The sequence below is a fragment of the Mixophyes fleayi genome, chromosome 9 (assembly GCF_038048845.1).
Source record: "Mixophyes fleayi isolate aMixFle1 chromosome 9, aMixFle1.hap1, whole genome shotgun sequence".
NCBI lineage: Eukaryota > Metazoa > Chordata > Amphibia > Anura > Limnodynastidae > Mixophyes > Mixophyes fleayi.
The window spans coordinates 80,758,258-80,774,817 of NC_134410.1; the positions used below are offsets into that span (position 1 = coordinate 80,758,258).

The window sequence follows — 16,560 nt, forward strand, 5'->3', positions numbered from 1 at the left end:
AAGCCATTGTCGAAGTCAAATAATTGGATGTAGTCATTTCAAATTAATATCCATCAATTTGGTTGTCTTTGTCTGAAAATATCTGAATAGCATGCTACGGCGTGGAAGGGTGTATTTAACCACAACACGTGCGAACACTTCTACACACATTTACATTTACACATTTACTTGTAAATAGCTCACCATAAAATAGTTCTAACACACACTCGTTTATAATCAAATGCAATAGAGTTAATAGTTAAATATAATAATGTTAAAAGCACTATACTAAGATCTAAGGTTCAGGATACAGAAAACATACATGTTTAGTATCATTCTAATCCCTTATTTATCCTCAGACATCCGTTTCTATCGGCTAAGAGATCTCACCTTGCGTATGCTGTTATGACTCGCCGGGCTCTCTGTCAGAGTAACTAGATAGATAGGTAGATAGATAGTTAGAGATAGGTAGATAGATAGTTAGGGATAGGTAGGTCGTTTGGTAGGTATTAGATAGCCACTTGGGTGTTTAGTGTTGGGGTATCGGGGTTCACCGATACTTCTATCAATCACCTTCAATGTCAGTCAGATCTTTCTTTGTTTTCAGTCGACTGGTGAACAGAAAATACTCAACACCTCTATGATATAATGCTGAGCAGCTTTTATTCTGTTACAGAGTGAGACCGCTTCAGCGTCTATTTTTATACATGTAAGTCTAGGGGTATAGATGCTGAACAACCAATTATAAGACAGTAAAATTATGAAAGAAAGTCAATCAACAATTATATATTGCAGTTTTCCATCAAAGTTCAAACAATTCTTTCTTCTTTATACGTTATCTCTTTCCAGGCTTTCTGCCAAAATTCTTGTGCTGCCCCCAGCTTTGAGTCCTTGAGTTTTATCTATGAAGAACGTTACTACATGTCCTTGGTCTGTTTCTGTTGATGGGAACATCCTGCTATGTAGTTTCACAACCTTGAATAATTTGTCTTTTAAACTGAACATAATATCTGCTAATTTCTCTTAAAGTTATAGCATAACATATTAGCTTCTAAAGCTTAGCACATGATAGATATTAAATCAATAATCATACTATTCCACTCTAACATTCCCCTCTTTGATTAAATATCAACTATTAACTTCTACCTATCAGTCATGGCGATACTCAGCAGAAGACAGTTAGTACCTACATTTACGCCATATGGTATCATATGAACCCCATATGAGTAGAACAAGAATTCATTAAGCACATATCTCTGGTACTTTATCACCATAACTTTTCTTTCCCTATTCAATGTCTATCTGGGTGTATAGAGGGGAATACTTTGCTGATATCTATTCAAAAGCTTTCTTGTATTACATTTTAAGTAGCAGTTCCATATAATCATTATAATTAGTACAAGAAGAATTAGTATCAATGGATGAATCAAGATATTCATTGCCTTCTTCATGGAATAAGATTCATTGACAAATATGGCCCACTAATGAATAGGACATAAATTTTCATTCTGGTTTCTCGATGGTCACTGTCAATCTCTTGTTGCAGACTGTGCAGGTTTTTGGTTTGATTGTTGACCATTGTTCATAATGTTCACTGTTTGTTTCAGGCATTAAACTTGTAGAAATTTCTGTGATCATTACTGGTTCTGGAAGCTCATTATTTTTCCTGCAGGAACAACAATCAAGTGTCAGTAATTTCTTAATCAACCATATAACAATTTTCACTACCACATACACAATCAGCAGGATTGCCAAACCCTTTGCTACTAATGGCAATATTCCCAATATCCAAAATGAATCATTGCTGACAACTTTGCCAATGAGGTTATGTATTCACAAAAGCATTTTCAAAGTTTATTCTCCTATGTGTGCAAATTGTTGAGCACTCCTTCCCATATGTTTCTCTCAGTGATAAAGGCAATTTGTCACTTATCTGTCTGTTTCACACTGGGTTAGGGAGGTCTTGACCCCTACTTCAGGCACAAATATTCTGGTAAGACATATCAATACCATAAGACAGTACTATTCTATTTATCAGAACCAGACTCCCCTGATTTGAAGACTTTGCAGTGTAATGCGTGAATCCAGGTGTCATTTCCCTGTACTTTCACTGCCATGGGAGTTGTCAACAGGACTTGATAAGGACCCTTGTATCTGGGTTCAAGACGTCTCCTGATGTGCTTTCTCATGAACACCCAGTCCCCAGATGCAGTCTGTCTGTACCTGTATCAAAATTAGGGTCTGGAATGGAAGAGAACACTTCACCATGTATTTCAGTTAGTTGTTTCTGTAATAAGGCAACATAATTCAACAAATCACCACGTACATGCTGTAGTTGCTATGGAAAATAACAGCCTGTTCTGTGTGCTGTTCCAAACAGTATCTCATTTGGTGCTAAACCCGTGTCTCTTCATAAGTGTAGTTCTAATGTTAAACAGAACTATTGGTAAACATTCTAACCAAGTCTTTTTGGTTTCTTGCATCATTTTCTGTAGTTTTAATTTAATGTCACCATTAAGCCTTTCTACACGCCCACTGGCTTGTGGCCTATAAGGAGTGTCAAAAACTTGTGATACTCTCAAGTCCTTCATTACATGCTTCATTATCTCTCCTGTAAAGGTTGTACCTCTATCTGATTCAATAACTTCAGGTATACCATATCTACAGATGACTTCTGAGATTAATGTCTTTGCTGTATTTTTGGCAGTAGCTTTTCCTACTAACACATACTCCTAGGTACCACATTTAGGAGGTTGTATATAATCGATCTGAAGTCTCTGAAAGGGATAGAAAGCCTTTGGAATGCTTCCTCCTGGGGTCTTTACTCTTTGCCCTGGATTGTGTATTCCATATATCCAGCAAGCTGCCACTTAGTTTGTGGCCGCAGACTTGAATCCAGGGGCAATCCAATTTTTCCATACCCTATTAGTCATTGCTTCTTTGGAATGATGTACTTGTCCATGTGTAATTTGAGTCATTACTGGGTATAAGGCTCTTGGTAGGCACCATTTATTTTCTTTTGACCATATTCCTTGCTCATCAAGCTGTGCACCTTCTTTTTACCACTTTTTCTTTTCCTCCTTTGATGCTTGTTTCTGAAAGTCTTTAAGGCTTTGTAAGTCTGGGAATTGAAATTTGTCTGTGTCACCTTCTGTTGAGTCTACAAGAAATGTAATATTCTTTTGTTGGAGGGCTGCCTTTTTTGCTGCCTGATCTGCAAAGTTATTTCCTCTTGCTTCTGGAGTTTGTTCTCTAGTGTGAGCTTGAGTTCCAATGCTCTAAACAGTTCATTAATTAAGTTGGCATGTTTAATGGGGTTTTCCATTTGATATTTGGAAATCTCTGCTTTTCCAAATGGGACCGAAATTATGCGCCACTCCCCAGGCATAACGTCAATCTGTATATACATTGGCTATCTGTCCTTCTGCATATACACAAGCTTTAGTTAGAGCTATCAATTCTGCTTCTTGTGCTGATGCTCCATTAGACAGTGTTCCCGAGTCAAGCACCTCTTCATCAGTTGTGATGGCATAACCTGTATATTTAACTCCATCCACATAGTATCTAGATCCATCTACATAAAGAGTTAGGGTTGCATCGGAAGGTGGTGTGTCAGTGACATTATGTAAAGCTGAAATTTCTAATTTCATAAGTTCCAAACAGTCATGTGAAAATTTTTGTGTGTGTGTATTTCTTCAGCTTCTTCAGTTTCTTCTTCAGACGCTTCACTCAGGTCCTCATATCCCCTGTCTGATGATTCATCTTTTTTGTGACTCCCCTTACTCCCCTCTTCTGAATCATCAATGGAGAGCAGGGTTGCTGGATTGAGGACTGTGCATCTGGTAATTGTTACATGTGAGGCGCTAAGCAAGGCTACCTCATATTTAGTTAGTCTAGCTGCAGACAAATGTCTTGTTTTTGCTTGATTAAGAATTTCTGTGACTGCATGTGGAACTTGAATAATAAGTGCATAGTCCAATACCATATCTGCTACCTTTTCGTTCAGTATTGCTGCTGCTGCTACTGCTTGTATACATGATGGAGAGCCTCTTATAACTGTATCAAGTTGTGCAGAATAATAGGCCAGTGGCCTTTGTTTCGTTCCATGTTTCTGTGTGAGGACTCCTAGAGCATGTCCTGACTGCTCATGGCAGAACAATGTGAAAGGTTCAGGTAGTCTGGTAGTCCAAGTGCTGGTGCTGTAGAGACAGGGCCAGATTTGCAGGCAGCTCGGATCACGGGGCGGAATGGAGGCCCCCTTAGCCCAGGGGCCTTCATTCCCTTAATCCGGCACTGAGTAGAGATGGCATGTTTCAAAGCTTGCACTGCGTTCTCTATTTCAGTTATATTGAGCGGTTCTGTTCCCTGTTGTTTCTTCAAGCATTCATACAGTGGTTGCATAAGAATTGAAGCTGAGGGAATCCACTCTCTGCAATATCCGAGGAGCCCCAAAAAGGCTCTGATTTCTTTCACTGTTTTTGGTGTCTTCATGTCTCGTATAACTTTAACTCTTTCAGTTGTAAGATGTCTTGCCTCTGCAGAGATACAATGTTCCAAAAATGTTAGTTTTTCCTGTACTAGTTGCAACTTGCTTGGTGATACTCTACAGTCTCGTTCGGCCAGGAAACAAAGTAATGACAGTTTTTCTGCTTTGCATTCTTCCGCAGCCACCATGAGATTATCTACATATTGAATGAGTTGAGTAGTTGAATTGATAGGCCTCCATCCTTGGAGAATTAGTGCCATTGCTTCTGAAAATTCTGATAGGCTGATGGCTCCTCCTTGAGGGAGTCTTGCCCAACAGTATTGGTTTCCATCATGGGTGAAGGCTAGAAGAAGTTGACCATCTTCTGTAATGGTACTGAGAAGAAAGTGTTTGCCAAGTCAATTACTGAAAACCATTTTGCATTTGGAGGTATCTGATTAAGCAAATCTTTTGTTAACCTCTCATAGGTCATAAACCATCCAGTATTGCACCTCTTGTCTGACATCTCGTTTCTGTACTGGGAATAGGCTTGTGGTATAAGGAGAGCGACATTTTCTTAACACCCCTATTTTTAGGTATTCTTGTATTTTTTCTGAGATCGCTTTGGTTTGAGCTGCAGCAAGTGGGTACTGTTTAATTGAGACAGGATGTGTTCCTGGTTTTAGTGTCAGTTTTACAGGACTTACTTTAAGTGTACACACATCCTGTTTTCCTTTGGACCATAACTTGCCTGGTACTATGTTCAGCCAATCTGGTAGATTAACAGTCTTATCCTTGTGACATGTGCTCATCTGCTCTAGCATGTAGATTGCTGCTGTAAATTCTTCTTGGACTGGAGATGGGAGTTGACTTGTAAGTTTTACTCCATTTGGGGTGTATTTGATACTGGCTTGTATATTTGAAAGTACATCTGCTCCCAACAGGTTATAGGGACAAGATGAGGAAGTGAGAAATTGTATCGGTACTTCAATTGTCTCTTCATCTACTAAAAGTGTGACTGGTTTACTTTCTGTTAATTTTACTTCTTTTCCTGCTAGGCCTGTAGCAGGTTAATCAATTTCTGTTAATAGTTGTTGAGATACCTCCTGTTTTCTTAATACAGTGCGGCTTGCTCCAGTATCAATTAGACACTCACGTTCTTGACCATTAGGTAATATGACATTCACTAGGCCTTTAGTCAAGTCATCTTTCAGAGTTTGGTTACATGTGAGCCGGAGGTTCGTTGGAGTGCCAATTTCCTATCCCAGTTGTTGGTCTGTAGCTTGTTGATTTCTTCTTTCCAGCCATTTCTTATGCTTAATGCAATCTCTTTTCATGTGGCCTCTCAGTTTGCAAAAGAAACAAACTCCTTGTTTTTTCATTTCTGCCAGAGTCATGTTTCCTTTTTCCTTTATTTGTTGCTCAGGTGCACCTCTTGTGTCTGTACGAACCTTCCAGTCTTGATTTTCTTGGACCACATGAACGGTTTGGGACTTGTCTTTGACTTTCCTCTGCTTCTCCTTTTCCCGGTCTTCTATACCTTCCAGGACTTGGGAGCATGGATTGCATTTCCATTGTCGCTGCTTCTGGTCTTAGAAGGAACAATTGTTGATGATATGTTTCAAAAAGGCCATTAAGGAATCTGGTCTTAAACAGTCTGCGATGCTGGGCATTATCTCGAGTGAAACCTTCAACTTCGTGTGCTTGAGTAGCTCTGTCACAATCTGGCAAAGCCAGTGCTGGTGCTGAAGTTGCTTTAGCTTAAAATTGATTAAACATTTGGTTTTGCTCAGCGGAGAGTGTAAATGTCTTACTATCACCCAGAAATGCTAATGCAAGAACACAGATAATAGCTCATAAAGTCTTAAGTTGTTTTTTTTTTCATTTATGTACAAACATTGAATTCCCAATAATGCATTACCATACCCAAGATACAAAGAAGGACTTGCAGTATATGACTATTATAGCACAGTAAATAAGGATAGTCGATGCGTTTATAACACTGATTGACTCAAAATTGTTATGAGGATAAAAATAAAAACCTTTTGTTATCTGACATAATTTGACACTAAATTGCATTACTTTCTTTCAAACCACCTGATATAAAATTTGGTTAAAAAAAAAACCAAAAACGAACCCAAACACTATTTTATATTCAACTATGTTAGTCCATTTCTCCTTTTTTCTTTAAAAACATACCGTCTGACCTTCTATGACATACAGAAAAACCACCTAGTTCATGCATTTGCTATGCGAATAGCCCATAAACTCTAATATCTCTTTCCAAAACAAGGTAATCATTACTCAGCAGAGTCTATGTTATTTAAATCCTTCATTCAAACTACTATTCATTGGACGTTGGATAAATTCAAACTGGACTGAAAGGGTCTTTATAGCTGGAGACTTTCTGTGAAGAGCAAAAAACTTTTGCATAGTGATTAACATTTATTCATTGGGGATTACAATAACTATCATTAATTCTCATTTCCCAATCAGTGTGTATTGCATGTAACATGCTTGTCAACTTCAGTACACTATTAACATGTAACCAGTAAACATTTTTTTTTTTTTTTCAGTGGACGGCTGCTAATAACTGACGCTATGCGTTCCATACCATGAAAATATGATTTCCTCAAAGGGGCAGTCCCTAATCTCACAAACAGGGAATGTCAAAGTGACGTGACCTGGACGAGTGTTCAAAGCCACTCCTTTATGAATCATTCATCACCAACAGCCCCGGAAAATTTTCTAATCATACAGCCATTTTAAAAGCAACGCTGCTCCTGTCATATATTCACACACATTTTTAGATTCTGTGATTTTCGTGTTGAAAGTACAAATATATTCACTTAACTCTCACAAACATTTTATCTCGTAACATTTCTTTATGGGCATAACAAACCCTCCATATTTCTGAGAACATTCATCAGCGCCATTTTCACACAGATTAAAACCGCTTTTAGTATCTGCATGTCTGCATGTAAAAGCTCACTCCCACAATTCTCAACTTCATTGAAGAGAAAGCTATTTTTCTCAACTTCAGAAAAAAAATTATTTTGTTCAAATACAGAAACGGCTTGTTGGACCCCAGCCAACTTGTCCGTCCATTGAATCGTGCAGTGACATACCAAAGATTTTAAAACTTCTTTTGCATCCTCTTCAAAAGCTTACATTTAAGCAATGCAGGCATTATAATTTTACAAATGTACAACTTTTTCAACCTTGAAACATGTCTCTTGTAAAAAAAAAAACAGACAAGACAGACAAACACGGATCTCCCTGACACGCAGTACGACAGAGCATACAGAGAGAGAGAGATTGACTGATATCTTCCAGCTTACTGCTGTGGAGCTACAAGTCCAAGCATTAGGCTAAATACAATTTAGCTTCAATATATATTATTCTTCTTATCTCAACACACTGAAATCTTTTACACAGAATAAGGGAGGGACACATTTCACTCTGTCAGTTGCACAGCATCAAACATACATTTAGTATATCCACACATTGATCTTCATAGCCAAGCCTTTTTATCCATTCCTTATTATTCAAATAAAAACCATACCATTTCTCTAAGTCTAATGTTCCTTCTGGGGGAAGAAATCCTGAAATCCTGTTCTCTTGAGTACTTTATTTATGACTTCTTTTAAGAGCTGTACTACCTTCTCTCTCCTTCATTATATCGATGGGTTTACCTATAATAGGCATCTTAATATTCTGTGCCCCCATTACTGGGTTACTGGTCACAGTACTGTGAGTATCTGGGATACAATGTCTTGTAAGCGGAATAAGGTAATATAATTTTCCCCTTTGTACAGACTTCAAGTGTCTTTAATCCTTTACCTCCTAGTCTGCCATAGGAACACCAGATGTGAGTTTTATCGGCTGTAGATTAAAAGGCTGGCATTTATGGCTGATCCGATTCTTCCCCTTAAATCAGTGTATGGACATATAGGTTTTTAATCTGGTAACATATGATTTTGTGGCCAGTATTGTTAGGAACCCCTCCAGCCGGCACAACACAACCCGGAGTCTACTCTGCCAGTCAGGTGTTCACTGGAGCCCCTGATGGTGGGGACAGACTGGGCTGCAGACTGACAGAGGGTCGTGAAGTGTGTACCGGCTGGGGAGAACCCAGGCAAGAAGAGTCAGGTCCACGCAGAAGTCAAAGGCCGGCAGCAGGTAACAGTAATGATGAACAAGCTGAGGTCAGAGGTCACAGGCAAAGTAGCAGAACGGGTAAACAAGCCAAGGATCAGGGTCACAGGAAACGCAAGCGAAGTCCAATACGAAGCCAAGGGTCATACACGGGAAGTCAAACGTAGATACAGGATACAGGGACTGGAACAAGCAGGTCAGCAGACTGGAGCACAGAAGCTCTAACCGGCAATGAGGCAGCAGACCTCATTGCCTTAAGTACAGACACAGACCAATCAGCAGTTGAACACACTCCTGCAGGCTAATTTACTAGTATCCAGCAGGGCCAATCAGGGCTTGCCCCTGACCTACACAGTTGCAGGCTAATGCCTGTTAATAAGCCTAATCAGCCCACAGGCTGCCTGCTATGCGCATGCGCCCGGCTACCAGCACCGCTGGGACGCAGCGCTAGTGTACTAGCGTCTGGCCGTTGCCCTGGTAACGGCCGGACAGGAAGAGGAAATGACGTCCCGGTCGTCAAGGTGACGGCCGGGACGCTGGGGCGCATGAGAAGCGAGCCGCGGCGGCTGTGAGTACCGCCGCGGCTCGTGACAAGTATGTAGTATTTCTTCATTCAAATGCACCCTAACGTAAAATATAGTTATTTTTCATTACTTACAAAACCGTAATATGCATTTGTAGTTGTAACACACTCTAGTCTAGGTCCCGTGCAACCTGAATATTTTCTCAGAACAATGCAGCAGGTACAATTCTTACATACACCTGTCTTATTATCTACTAACTCAAATTGTCTACATCCATCATAATCTACAGTATCCATACATTTATCATTTCATTATCCTTTCCTCTGACTGTATATTGGGTTCATAGAATACCCTCTAATCACCTCAACTGACTTTCCTTAGACATACAAAGAAATACTGAACTGAGTAAGATGGTAGAATGGTAGAAATCTACACTTTTCTTACTCACCGTACGGAATTTAGTTCAGCAGTTCCCTGGACATCAGTGTAGTCTGGCGTCAGGTGTGGAGATATTGGGGCAATCTCGGACGTAGCCCCCAGAAATGTTGGGGTATCGGGGTTCACCGATACTTCTATCAATCACCTTCAATGTCAGTCAGATCTTTCTTTGTTTTCAGTCGACTGGTGAACATAAAATACTCAACACCTGTATGATATAATGTTGAGCAGCTTTTATTCTGTTACAAAGTGGGACCGCTTCAGCGTCTATTTTTAAACATGTAAGTCTAGGGGTATAGATGCTGAACAACCAATTATAAGACAGTAAAATTATGAAAGAAAGTCAATCAACAATTATATATTGCAGTTTTCCATCAAAGTTCAAACAATTCTTTCTTCTTTATACGTTATCTCTTTCCAGGCTTTCTGCCAATATTCTTGTGCTGCCCCCAGCTTTGAGTCCTTGGGTTTTATCTATGAAGAACGTTACTACATGTCCTTGGTCTGTTTCTGTTGATGGGAACATCCTGCTATGTAGTTTCACAACCTTGAATAATTTGTCTTTTAAACTGAACATAATATCTGCTAATTTCTCTTAAAGTTATAGCATAACATATTAGCTTCTAAAGCTTAGCACATGATAGATATTAAATCAATAATCATACTATTCCACTCTAACATTAGATAGGTAGTTAGTTTAGTTCTTAGATTAGATAGATAGTTTAGGTAGATCAGATAGGCAGATAGATTAGCTAGAGAGATTAGATAGGTCTTAGATAGGGTCAGTTAGGTCTGTTCTCTGTCAGAATCTGTTCTAATTTATGCTGTAATTTCTAGGTAATGCCTCACCTGGCTAGCCTGTTTCTCTGAGCTCACTCACCTGGCTCCTCATTATCACTTGCAGCCTATTGGTTTTGCTCTCCTAAAATAGGCGGCTATTTAAGGAGAGCAGGATTGCCGGAAATACGTTTACCTTCGTGTTCTGCTCTCTTGTGTTTTCCATGTTACCTGTTCCTGTTGTTTCCTGCCGGCTTAGTGTATCCCCGTGTACCAGACCGTTTCCGTTCCTGTCTACTCTTCATTGGATTTCACTGTGTACCGACTCGGCTCTGCTTTCACTCTTCTCCTGTGTTGATATCCCATCTACTATCTACTCACCAGTTCAAGTCAACGATCTCCTGGACCCCGGTAAAGTCGTGCCCCCAGGCATGGCTCCAGCGTGATCTGCAGCTCCTCTGCTCATCCTAACCTTATACGGAGACACAGCCCCTGCAACATCTCTGCGCTCAGATTTCTACAATCTTCCTCTGGCTCCGAACTCAACCTTTCCACAGGTACTTTTGACTGTTTACATATATCACCATGTGGCTGTAATTGTAGTTACCCCTGGCAACCGCCTAAGAACTGCTACCCCTAAATCTCCGGACTCTCATCGGTACTGTGGATTGTAGTTACCCCTGGCAACTGCCTAAGAACTGTTTCCCCTAAATCTCCGGACTCTCATCGGTACTGTGGGTTGTAGTTACCCCTGGCAACTGCCTAAGAACTGCTACCCCTAAATCTTCGGACTCTCACCGGTACTGTGGATTGCAGTTACCCCTGGCAACCGCCTAAGAACTGTTTCCCTAAAATCTCCTGACTCTCACCGGTACTGTGGGTTGTAGTTACCCTTGGCAACTGTCTACATTCAGTTTCATAATCTTTACCTATCACTGCAAGTTCCGTTCCTTTCTGGACAAGCTCCGGTACAGAAGTTGCTGTGTAGCAGGGGACTCCTCTATCAGCTGTTCCTATATTTATTCCAGTGGCCACGAGTGATATATCAGTCTTGACACCATGTACTCGGTGTCTCACCTGACTCCCGCCTTTACTTCCTACTCTACGGCCTTGGTAACTCTATTCCTGGGTTCTCCCCAGCCAGTGCACATCTCACGACCCTCTGTCTGTCTACAGCCAAGTCTGTCCCCACCACTGGGGGCAACAGTGAACACCAGACTTTCGGAGCAGACTCCGGGTTTTGCTGTACTGGCTGGAGGGGTTCCTAACATATGCTAGTTATGGATGATAGGGAATTAATTATCAGAATGATATTGTGTGTGTAAAGCAAATAGACCTGTTTGAACCACCTTTCCGTGGGAAGATATGTATGCAGCTGTTGGAGAGTTGACCCCCACCCTTGGAGGGCATCATTTGAACTGACCTATGACCTGCATTATAACGGACTGTCCTGAATCCTGAACCAATGGAAACATGCCAAGTCCTCTCTATTGTTTTCAATGTAACACCAACTGTATATATAACTGGGCTCTGATACTATCATACAGTCTTCTTGACCACAGACTTCAGGATGGAATGACTGTATGCTGAATCAGGAGCGCCTGCGTATTTAATCAGCTGTACATATTTTATTAATTGTTACTCTTTTGCTTCTAGCTATTAAATCAATTTGTGAGTTGTGACCACACAATTCGAAGTGGACAATTTTCATTGAATAGCGACTAGACGAACATAACAATTTGGGGGCTCTTCAGCGGAGATCACACTACCAGAAGATTCGCAAAGCCTACGGATTTCAGTTCCTCATCAAAGGGTGGAGACGCGTCATATACGGGTAAGAACGCAATGTGTTCGAGGCCTATGTATCATTCTGTGTTGTGAAACTGAATGTCCGTTTTTGTGTCATCTAAGGAGCACTGATTAGAACCTATGGACAAGAAAGAAAAACTGTTTCTTTTTATTGTCACTGCGATTTAATGTGATTTATTTTGCATAGATTATGCGTACTTCCTGTATTGTTGCCACGTGTTTGATCAGTTGTTTTGATACATAGTCCTGTTATATTTTATTGTGTAATCAATTGTTAAAACCTCTGAGAAGTTATTACAACCATTTGGGAAAGTACTTTTTTTTCTGCGCAGAAAACAAAGTTGTATGTGAAATTGTGAATTGAATGATTGTGAAGATAAGTAGTTTATTTACTGTTGAAAGAGACAGAGATTGTCGGTTGCTGCTTGACGAAACAGGTAGGACAACCGAGGATTGGTATACAAAGAAGGTATACTGGAAATGAAAACAAGGGTTTTTCATCGCACTCCCAATCGTAGTCGTAAAGTTTATTGATAGTTAGTATCTCTAAGCGGTGCAATCGGACAGCATGATTGAGCGTGCAACCGAGATTGTGACTTGGGAGTTGTGTGAGGATAACGCTGGCAAGGCTGATATTAGTAAATATTTAGTGCTACCAGTTGTAAAATGCTCACACCTTCCTTTCCAGAAGGTGTGCTGGAAAGCAGGATATTGCGAAGTTGATATTTTTGTTCTCCCAGTTTCTGTGTTAGGGACCTCGCTGGGTACACTTACAATCGCATGTGTTGTTTAGTTGTACACAGTAGAGACAAAGTGAGTGGACGCAGCTTGTGTAATTCGTCCTTGGCCAATAGGTTTTTTTAGCGGTAGTTGTGTGCTGCGAAGCGTTGGAAAAGTCTGCTTCCACATGGGTGCTAAGCAAACACTAGAGATGGTCGATGAGGTACTGGTTAAGGAAGGGCCGATTGGTTTGGCAATGTATATTATGCGTGTGAAATACGAGGCATACGCAATGGTGTACTGCGACAAATGGGTCAAGATGACCAATGAGTGTGTGAAACCCTTTCCCAAGGTTGGTAGTTTCGATTCAGAGGTATTAAGTACTGTTAGAGATAAATATGTTTGAATAAATCACTGAAAAAGAGAATTAAAACAATGACAGCTTAAAGCTGTGGCAACAAGAAGGGAACACGTGGCAGGGTAGCGCGTGCATACCAGAAGGAAGCGTTACAAAGGGAGTGCAAGCCACCATATGTGGTTGGGTGGAAAAGTACAGCCGATACCAAAAATCTTAAAAATAAAACAAGTAATTTATATCCTGTGCTAAGCCATTTTAACGGTAATGTTTCTGAAGACGATGATGAACTCACTGTTATTTCAGCCATTTCAAACAAAACAATTTTCACCGCACCAAGCTTAATCCCTTACATATCAGAGAGATCTATTTGTCTCATCAAGTGGGGAGGTGCTCCTACACAATACCAATATATGTATTAGAAAGGGGAAAAAGGGAAAGGGTAGGAAAATGTGTATATAGGGCACTCTTTTGGTTCAATATGTACAATGAGTTACTGTTAAGAGTAATATCTTTATTTAAGTAAACAAATAATTCATTAGCGAAATAGTTAAAAACACTCAGTGAATGAAAATAATGACCAAATATACTAGGTAAAACACTGTTAAGAAGTAGTAAAAAGACTACTGTGCTGTCTCACTGTGTTCTGTCAGTAATGATTAGAGATGAGCTGTACCAATATCACATAAATCAGGTATTCATATTAAATTCAGTATATATAGGTATGTTGGATTCTCCTTATTATGTATCAGACCCTTCTTTCATTATATTGGTCTATTACAGGACACATTTATTCCTATTCATACCCCTATATATATATCTCCTCTCAAAAAACAGTCCCATGTTCTCGCTCCTAGGGGTGGAACTCAGTACTACACTGGTTATTATGGTATGGATATTAATAATGTGATGGTACATTTGTACGTAACCTCACCCCTCTACTACTGAATTAATGTTTAGGTATAACAATTATACACTAGTTGTAAATGGCTTAGCAATAATGGAGACTAGGGTTAGGTTTCACTCAATATCTGGATATCTATCTCGCCACCTAATCAGTATATCTTCCTCATAGTCTACTAATTAGTAAGGTACTCTTTAGTGTGAGAGCCCATAACCTGCCAGGCTTGGGAATAACTTGATTGTTAATCAGATCGTGATAATATTATCTCTCTAACACTCTAAAGTGGTGCCCAGCGTGACCCCGCTAATCTGTTAGAGAGGAGTTGCGAAGTACAGCTCAATTCATATTAGATAGTATCAGACAAACAACAGTGAGCTCAGCTGAACGCCAACGCGCGTTTCGCTAAGAGCTTTATCAAGGCAACCCGATGATGTGCAGTGATAGGCTATTTAAGCGTGTAATCACGCCCCTTTGTGACGTAGCTTCTCTTCTCACTTAAAGTTACATCTACATCTGAGCCAGTCAAAACACTTCCTGCTATCATGTGATCCAGCCCGGAAACAAACTACGCTGTGTATTAGTTGCTATGGCAACAAAAGAAGAGGAAAAGAACAACAACAACATTCTGGGACATTCCACTTCCACAGTTTAAAAATACTTGTTCTTATACAAACCTCCCACTAAAATAATAAAAGTGACGTTTATCAGATCTATCATATCCATGTAGCAGGTAAGTATTGGTAAAGAAATGATGACTATAGCATACTCTATTAATGGTTCAAATATGTCTGTATTATATATGAAGTGGGGGATTAGCTGTGAGTGTTACATTTAATAAATTTAATAATAAATTTAATTTAAACCCTTTATAAATGTTGTGTGTAAGATTTAATACTTAAGATACAAACCAATGATGAAAATGACATATCAAAATTACAATAAGAGTGATCACTCCAAAATAAATCGCAATATATAAACACATAAACCAGAGGCATAAAAATTTTAAATACCATCATGCATCGGTATAGAAATGAGCACAGAGGGATATTACCATAGATGTTTACAATATAAACAGATATATAGCTGTGAGGCATATTATGTATATAAGCACAAATGCACAAAAAGATGTTCCCATGATTAATTGCAGTGGGAGCCAATAAAAATTGTAGATCAAGGCACTGCTAGTCACAAACCTTTTGGAAGATTCCCCTAAGGAAAAGTTATTTCACAATGTTAATAACACTAAATCCAATAGTCCCAATAATGGTAGTGTCCAGGATCCAGGGGAAATAATAAGTTCCTGGTTTTCAGACTCTCGGATGGTATAGTGCCAATAGTAACGATGATGAGTGGTAAGTGTAACCGTAATGACAAAAAGTTCCATTTGTTGAGGGAGTCAGCAATAATGAACTATCTGAGACTGTGGGTTTCTGCCTTTTAGCCAAAGCCCCAATTGTTCAGGTCACAGATGTCCTCTCACTTCGCGTCCGCGCGCCGTCTCCTCTTTACAAACGTCAGTATACTGTCCACCAATGTAATGGTTTACGGTGCGCATGCGTCTAAATCAAAAGTCTGCCGCAACTACCTCCTACCTTTGTAATCTCTCTGACTTCTCCATCTCTCCCTTTCCTCTATCCAACCACCACCTTCTCTCTTTCTCTCTCTCCTCCTCTCCCGCTCCCCTCCCCATGCCCACTTCTACTCACTCCAGGCGCAACCTTGACGCCCTCGATCCTGCTACTCTGTCCTCTACTCTTGACACTCTCCTTTCTCCCCTTTCCTCCCAGGCCTGCCCCAACCTGGCTTCTCCTTCTACAACCACACCCTCACCTCTGCTCTTGATGCCATCGCTCCGGCCCTCTCTGTCAAACCCCGTTGCTCCAAACCCCAACCTTGGCACTCCAAATTCACCCGCTTCCTCCAAAAATGCTCCCGTACGGCTGAACGACACTGGAGAAAATCCCGCTCCCTGGCTAATTTTCTCCACTTCAAGTTTATCCTCTCTTCCTATAGCTCTGCTCTCTCTCTCGCCAAACAATCTTTCTTTAAATCCCTTATCTCCTCCCAGTCCTCCAACCCCCGCTGCCTCTTCGCCACCTTCAACACCCTCCTGTCCCCCCCCGCCCCTCCTCTCCCCTCCTCCCTGACCGCCACTGACTTTGCCTCCTTCTTTTCCTCTAAAATCGAGGCCATCCGTCTCGAAATCTCCTCCTCCTGGATGTCCTTTAGATTCCTCAAACTCAATCTCACTAAAACAGAACTTATTGTCTTTCCCCCTGCTCACTCCCCCTCCCCTTCCGACCTTTCTATCACCGTTCTCAACTCCTCTATTTCCCCTGTTTCTCAACTTCGCTGCCTCGGCGTCACCCTGGACTCTTTTCTCTCTCCTTTGCCCCTCATATCCTCTCTCTACCTAAATCCTGCCGCTTCC

General features: G+C 40.5%; 2 long non-coding RNA genes across 3 annotated transcripts; one reads left to right on the forward strand and one right to left on the reverse strand.

Moving 5' to 3' along the window:
• Nucleotides 1-620: 620 nt before the first annotated feature.
• LOC142100778 (uncharacterized) lies at nucleotides 621-9,981 on the reverse strand. 2 transcript variants are annotated; one of them, XR_012678907.1, is made up of 2 exons: nucleotides 9,575-9,981; nucleotides 621-1,645 (listed from the first exon to the last, which is right to left on the reverse strand). It is a non-coding gene; the product is annotated as an uncharacterized LOC142100778 (long non-coding RNA). The 2 variants fall into 2 exon arrangements; XR_012678906.1 differs by having other exon boundaries at nucleotides 621-2,220; nucleotides 9,575-9,659.
• Nucleotides 9,982-10,472: 491 nt separating this feature from the next.
• On the forward strand, nucleotides 10,473-14,972 carry LOC142100780 (uncharacterized). Its single transcript, XR_012678908.1, has 3 exons — nucleotides 10,473-10,898; nucleotides 11,998-12,175; nucleotides 14,631-14,972. It is a non-coding gene; the product is annotated as an uncharacterized LOC142100780 (long non-coding RNA).
• The last annotated feature ends 1,588 nt before the right edge of the window (nucleotides 14,973-16,560 follow it).